This window comes from Octopus bimaculoides, chromosome 14 (assembly GCF_001194135.2).
Source record: "Octopus bimaculoides isolate UCB-OBI-ISO-001 chromosome 14, ASM119413v2, whole genome shotgun sequence".
Taxonomy (NCBI): domain Eukaryota; kingdom Metazoa; phylum Mollusca; class Cephalopoda; order Octopoda; family Octopodidae; genus Octopus; species Octopus bimaculoides.
Genome location: NC_068994.1, coordinates 17,184,936 through 17,191,810, shown reverse-complemented (window position 1 = coordinate 17,191,810; position 6,875 = coordinate 17,184,936).

Below are 6,875 nucleotides of genomic sequence, written 5' to 3'. Positions count from 1 at the left end.
CACAGCAAGAGAAAGCACAAGCAGAGGAGGTAAACATTGTAGACCACACTGAGGAAATGAAAGAGAGACAGAAGTGTGAAATAGAGAAAACAAAGGAGAACGAAAATGGAGCTACTAACCCTAAAAAGTGAAAGAAAAATAAGTCAAAGGAACGGTCAACAGAAAACAAAAAAGAGATAGAAAAGCCAGAAACTAATAATGTACAAGAAGATGAGGAGAGAACGGAGAAAGATGTCAAATACAAGGGGTTTTTGATAAAGTACGAGAATTGCGAGCAGATGGAGAGAAAAGTCGAGAGGTTGGAGGAAACAATAACAGTGAAGATGCCAGAGAAATGTGCTGAGAAATGCATTTTGATACATGAGGAAAACTACTGGGAGTACATAAAGAACTTGGTAAAAATATAATAACGAAACGGGTATGGTTGGTAGAGACACCACCCTCTAGGACTGATTATTTGCAGTTGATAAGGACGGAAGTAACAATGATTAATGGGAGAAAGGTAACATGAGTGTTTGAATTTTTTGAGTTACAGAACCGTTAAAATGTTTACATGACGTTGAACGTAAAAGTGAAAAACTGGATAAATGTAACCACCCGACTTCGGGGGTCGAGTGGACATTGCACCTCATTTTTTCATCCTTGCATATTATCATTTTATTTAATTACCCCGATTTTATGTTTGTTGCGTTTTGTACTGTCTTTATGTTTTGTGATGTCTTAAAAATTCTTTGTATAGCCCTTTATGGGTAATAAAGAAATCGGTATTTCGTCTGTCTTTACGTTCTGAGTTCAAATTCCGCCGTGGTCGACTTTGTCTCTCGTCCTTTTGGGATCGATTAGATAAGTACCAGTTACGCAGGGTCGATGTAATCGACTTAATCCCTTTGTCTGTCTTTGTTTGTCCCCTCTATACTTAGTCCCCTGTTGGCAATAAAGGAATAAAATTATAGGTTCCAAAATCGAAGTTTTTCAAAACTGGAAATTCAACATCTGATTAATTCTATGTAAATTGACAGAGTCGTTAGAACTTCAGACAGAATGTTTTGTGGTATTTGTTCTAACTCTCTACGCAGTGAGTTCAAATCCCACCGAGGTCAATTTTGCCAACACAAGGCGGTGGCTGGATTGGCACATCTATAAGAACGTCGGACTGGATGTCTTGTAGTACTTGTTCCGGCTCTTGGTAATCTGAGTGCAAATCTCGTTCTGGCCTAGTTGGGTGATAGATTTTATCCTTCTCTCGGTTTAACACCATTACTTGGCAACCTTTGGTTTCTTTAACGGTTTCACTCTCTTAAGCATTCCAGTTTGAAAATATCCTCTTCCCCACTCACACCAGTCTTGGAGACACTGTAATGGGTCATGAGCATTGCTTTTTACCTTGTACAAACTAATAAAAAGAAAGAAAAATCAGAATTGTCATGGTTAGGTTGCCTTTGGTCACAGGTTTACTGGATTAGAGCCGATTGAAGCTAAGAAACAGCAACAGCTAGCGAGAGATTTATCTCAGCCAACGAGGAATCCTCTACGGGATCATTCGGTCTGCTAGAGATAGCAGTCAAGTTATTACTGAAACTGTTTTGATTCTAGGGATCTGCTTGCTGGATCAAGACCAACCAGAAGCTAATATGGAAGAACAAGACAGGCACAATGGAATAGTCTATTAAAATGCGAATTTCATGCAGAAACCATTATTAGAAATAAATCCACTGAGGCCAACTTTGTTTCATCCCTTCAAAATCGTTAAAATAAATTAACGATTTATTTTAATATATGTTTATAAAAATATATAAAAACAAGAAAATTGCAGCAAGCTGCATGACAGTAGTGTAAGACATGGCATGCCGACCATCATATAACTTGTTAAACATATGTCTTATGTGATGTCTCAATGGTGCACCTTTCCTACTGCTTTTTTTATGGTCTTTAGCAATGCATTGGTGCCAAGAAACTGTCCGTGAACCCAATAATGTAGAATTTAAGTTTCTAATAATTTTATTTAATATAGTTCTATATTTAAAAGATGAGGAATTATGTCTTAGGGTTAGTAACCCGCGCTCTTAACCACTATGCATATGGCGTAGTGGTTAAGAGCGTTTTACGAATCCAGTGTGCACATGTGCATTGCGTGTTCATATTTTTCTTTCTGGTTCCTACTCAAAACTGTTTACAAGTCACAAGCATCTCACGGACCTGCGGTCGTGAGGAGCGCTTTGCGTTCCGATGGCTAAGAAATAAATTACCAGTCAAATATTGTAATCGATGTAAACGACTTCCCTCTATCTTAAAAAATTACTGGTTTTGAATCCTGCGGCAGATCGGCGTCTCGTTCAGTGAGATTGTTATGATGTTGATCATTTACATGCCGTGAAAATAGAGTAAACGACCTTATGAGTCTTGGGGCTCTAGAAAAAAAAATACGTATGTATAATAACAGATACAGTGACAGCGCAAAGTAATGCTTCCCAACCCTTGTATTACTCTTGCAGAACCTTTGAAAAACATTTCCTCTATCAGAGAACCCTTACATAAAAAAGTTGTATATCTTTATTGTAGTTTCTCTTTCTCTTTCATAAGTTAAATCTCATAAGAGATTATACAAATCATAAAACTGTTTCGAAAAGTTAACAGTTTAAATCCACCATACACCATAAAGGAGGATACAGAAATTTCGTTTTGATTAAAACTTTGTTTAGACCAAATTCCCTTATAATTCTCTTTTTTTAGGTCTTTTTCCTACCTCCCGCTGAGCTTCCTTACAACCTAAAGATGCCAGGTATAGAATATGCTGTGTATAAAATAAGATTACAAATATAAATCTTTTCCCCTTCTACTATAGGCACAAAGCTTGAAATTTTGGAGGGAAGGGCTATAGTCGATGTCTTCAGCCGCATTGTTCAATTGATACTTATTTTACCGAATCCGTATGAATGAAAGGTATAATCGACCTTGAAGAATGTGACGCCAGAATGTAAGGACGGACATGCGCTGAGTATGTTGTTCAGCTTGTCAATAATTCTGACAGCTTACCACCTTAATCTATAATACTAAAAGTGAAATTCTGTCTGTCCGTCTGGGTCCCTTGTGTCTCAGCCTACATTTGCTCTAACATATACATATTACACCTTGTTAAAATCAGGATGGTCCCGGGATTGGAAATCTGCCTTTCATAGTGTTCTTGAACATCCGGCATTGGGATCTGATTTTAAAGTAGTTGGGTTGCTATTTCTGGCAGGTGAAGCTTGGTTGATTGACGCCATCTTGATGGCGTTTGTCAGATGACGTCAGAGATTAAGGGGAAGATAAATGACATTCGCTTCGTTAATTTTACTTCGAGATAAGAACTTTGGAACAAATTGGCCAACAGTTGGAATTGGAACAGTAGAATGATTGCATTGCAGAATTAATTCTCATCCGTCTTAACCTCTGATCAAACACCACCGGAGCATATGGTCATAGACGTATTACAGTCATGCTATTTAGCTCTCTCTCTAATAGGAGTGCGGCTTTTAAGCTAGTTATAAATGATCCATAAATGCAGCTGTATATAATTAGCCTGTTTATCGTTATTTCTTGCAAAAACCATTATGACCTCTCGTGGAGCTCAAAGATTCCGAGGAATCCGTTTGAGAAACACTAGCGTAGAAGTTTCTTTGTTAGCTCAGATGAGTCTCTAGTGTGGTGTTTAGTCATAAATTCTTCGTTGGTAGTTCACATTATTTGGTAAGCCTCGCGTGAAGACAAAGATGACCACATTAATATTTATTTGAATGGTCATTTATTCTATTAACCCAGATCGTTTACAATTGCATGCACATATAAATAAGTATAGATATAATCTAATGTACATAATAATTTAATAGAACAGTGTTCATGAAACAACGAACATAATAATTAGGAATTTTCTTGGATTCAACTTGCTGGACAATATTATGAAAGTAGTTCACAAGTAGGAGTTAAAACTACTACAGATAATCAATGTGCATGATTCGACACTACAGTTCAAGGTTGGTGCTTTTGTCGAATACGATCCTAGTACGTAGAGTAAGAAAAAGTGAAAGAGTTAGAGACCAACTCACTGAGTAGAGTAACATAGTTTAGTATGGAATGATGAGTAGATCTAATATGAAGTTGAAGTCGCTAACTTTTTATAACCGTAAGCCAAATTTTCCGGAAACATTGATCAATTTAATTGGTGAGAAAACTCGCACACTCCTTTTGAAGTTTACCGCATCAACCATAACAAATCAGCCAGTAATGATTGGTCGAGCTATATTCGTATAGGCATCAATGCCATTTTATAGCGACACATTGCTTTCTATGATGATTCAGTAGATCGAGGTTCTGAACTGCGAAAGTCGGAGTGATGGTTGAAAACTTAGCAGAAGCCTCGCTACAGGTCTATTGCTAGCTGTTATTAGTGTCTAGCTCCAGACCAGATTTGATTCAACAAACCTATAGTCAAAAGTACTCCATCTTTGATCAGTGGCGGCGCCACTGTTTCTTGCCAACTTGAGTAAGATTCAGCCAGAAAACTATGAAGACAAGCAAAATTTATGTAATACTCACCATATCGATGTTATTACACACTGCTGGTCACAATGCGCTTTCTCGCATTGCTGTAAGCTTTAGAATGCTGCCCCCTGCTGGCTAGGCGGACAGGCCAACATACCTCCTGAACGGGACGCCAGCTCCCTGCAGGGTTACCCATTTACTGCTGAGTGAACTGGAACAACGTGAAATGAAGTTTTTTTTCTCAAAAACACAACGCACCTCCGGACTGAGAATAGAAACCATGATCTTGTGATCATGAGTGCAAAATCTTAATCACTAGGCCTCGTGTTTTCACATAAATGTAATAAACCAAATTCAGTCATAATTAGCGAGCAAATTATATAAGTAAAAGTATGAGTTGTTTTTTAATAAATATAATTAAGGTGGTGCTCCAGTATGGCCGCAGTCAAATGACTGAAACATGTAAGAGAATAATAAATCAAATTCGAAGTTGCCTCTCAGTTTAAAAGTAATGTTACAATAAATAAAAAGAATGAGACATGGCAGATTGCAACAACTATTACAGTGACACAGCCTACGCAATAGCATTTCTTCTGTTACGAAGTTTGTCACGAAACGAAGGACAAATTCATGAAAATTCAGATCTTCAGTTGTTTTATCATAACAAATGTGCTTAAATTGTCCAGTCTGTTGTCTACCACTGAATTCCTCAGAGAACTCTTGATCATCAGCAGCTTGAGAAATTTGAATTCACAAGTTTCACTGCTTCTGGGAAGTGTTAGAGCAATTTGAAGCAGTTTGAACAGTTCATAGAAAGCATCTTAGTAGGAATGCAAGTTTTCACTTTTTCGAGATCAGTGAATAATTTCACTGGAAAAAGATATATGTATTTGCATCGGGAAATCTTTCGCATCGAAGGTCGGCGATTGTCGTACGCTGAGGACGGGTAAATACCCAGAAACTCGAGTCCGTACGTATCGCAGATCAAGATGGGAAGGATGACTTCCCTTTGCAAATACAGACAGGACACAGATGTGTGTCAATAGCCAGCTGGAGGAGATGTTCTCCTGGGGCTAAAAGCAACAGTAACATCCACCCTTAGGGGTCAGCCACATTTAAGTGGCAAATATACTTCACCTTGTCGTGCAGTTACTGTTAATACCTCGTTCAGAGATTTAACATTGCTTAGGCTGCTTATTATGTTTCATATTATGTTGAATGCTAGTAACTTGTGTGAGAATCTATGTTTAGTGTGAGTCTTCATGTTTGGTGAGGTGGTCTTCTGACACGAGGCCAAAGTAGCATTACGGACAGTTTACCAAGAAAACTATCTCTACTGCCCTCTGCAACTGCTCGCTCTCGTTCGTTCCTTCCTTCCCTCTCTCCCTCTGTCTCTAATTTGTATCTTCCGCGCATGTCAAATTATAACCATAACTTGGCGCGAAACTAACTGTATGGAATATCTATTTCCATTACTCTTGACACTCACACAAACGCACCACGACAGCGATTGGCTAAAATGTAGTCTAAGATCACCTGATATTTTGTGGCCATCATTTGTTACTGGGTTGACGTGGTTTCAAATGCTAAGTACTGCTACATATTTTTTCCGCTGTCATCTACTACCAGGTTGAGTCGATATGTCAATGAACACAGACTCCACATGGGACAATGGCACGCAGCTTCACTTGAAAATCAGCTATATTTTTTAATAACGACCGAAACACCATCATGACATCGTGTAGGACATAGACATCAACACAACTAGAGTTCGATACCGACAACATGCACTGCAGAAGCTATTCAGTGTCTTGTTCAAAACCTGCTTGATATCCAATAAATGTTTCATAGATAGCGCAGAATAAGTAAGAACTGTTCAGTTCTGAAAAGCTCTTTGTTTCATCCGCAGTTAATGCGAAAAACCTGATTGAGGCATTTCTTGAGCTATTCCTTTTTTAGTTACTGATACCATGATACACAGAAACATTTTGAATCGTGTAATATTTATCCTGCGCGCGTAAGTGAAAACAAGGTATCGGTCTGTTTGTTATGGTCTGTTTGTCTGTGTGTTTGCAAAATTACTGGAAAACAGCTGAACGGATTTTCACCAAATTTGGCAGAAATACTCATTGGGTGAATGGCTCAAACTCATTAAATTCTGGTTTGACTATCTTCAAAACTGGCAGACGGGTGAATCAAAATGTTTTTTTTTTATTCGTTACATATACATACACGATAAGCAGGGGAAATAATTCTTGACGTCGTTCTATTGAAATATGAATTCGTCTGGGAATATATTTATTAAATTTAATTTGATTTTATCCTTGTGCGCAGGGTATGCATCGCTCCTCCGATGG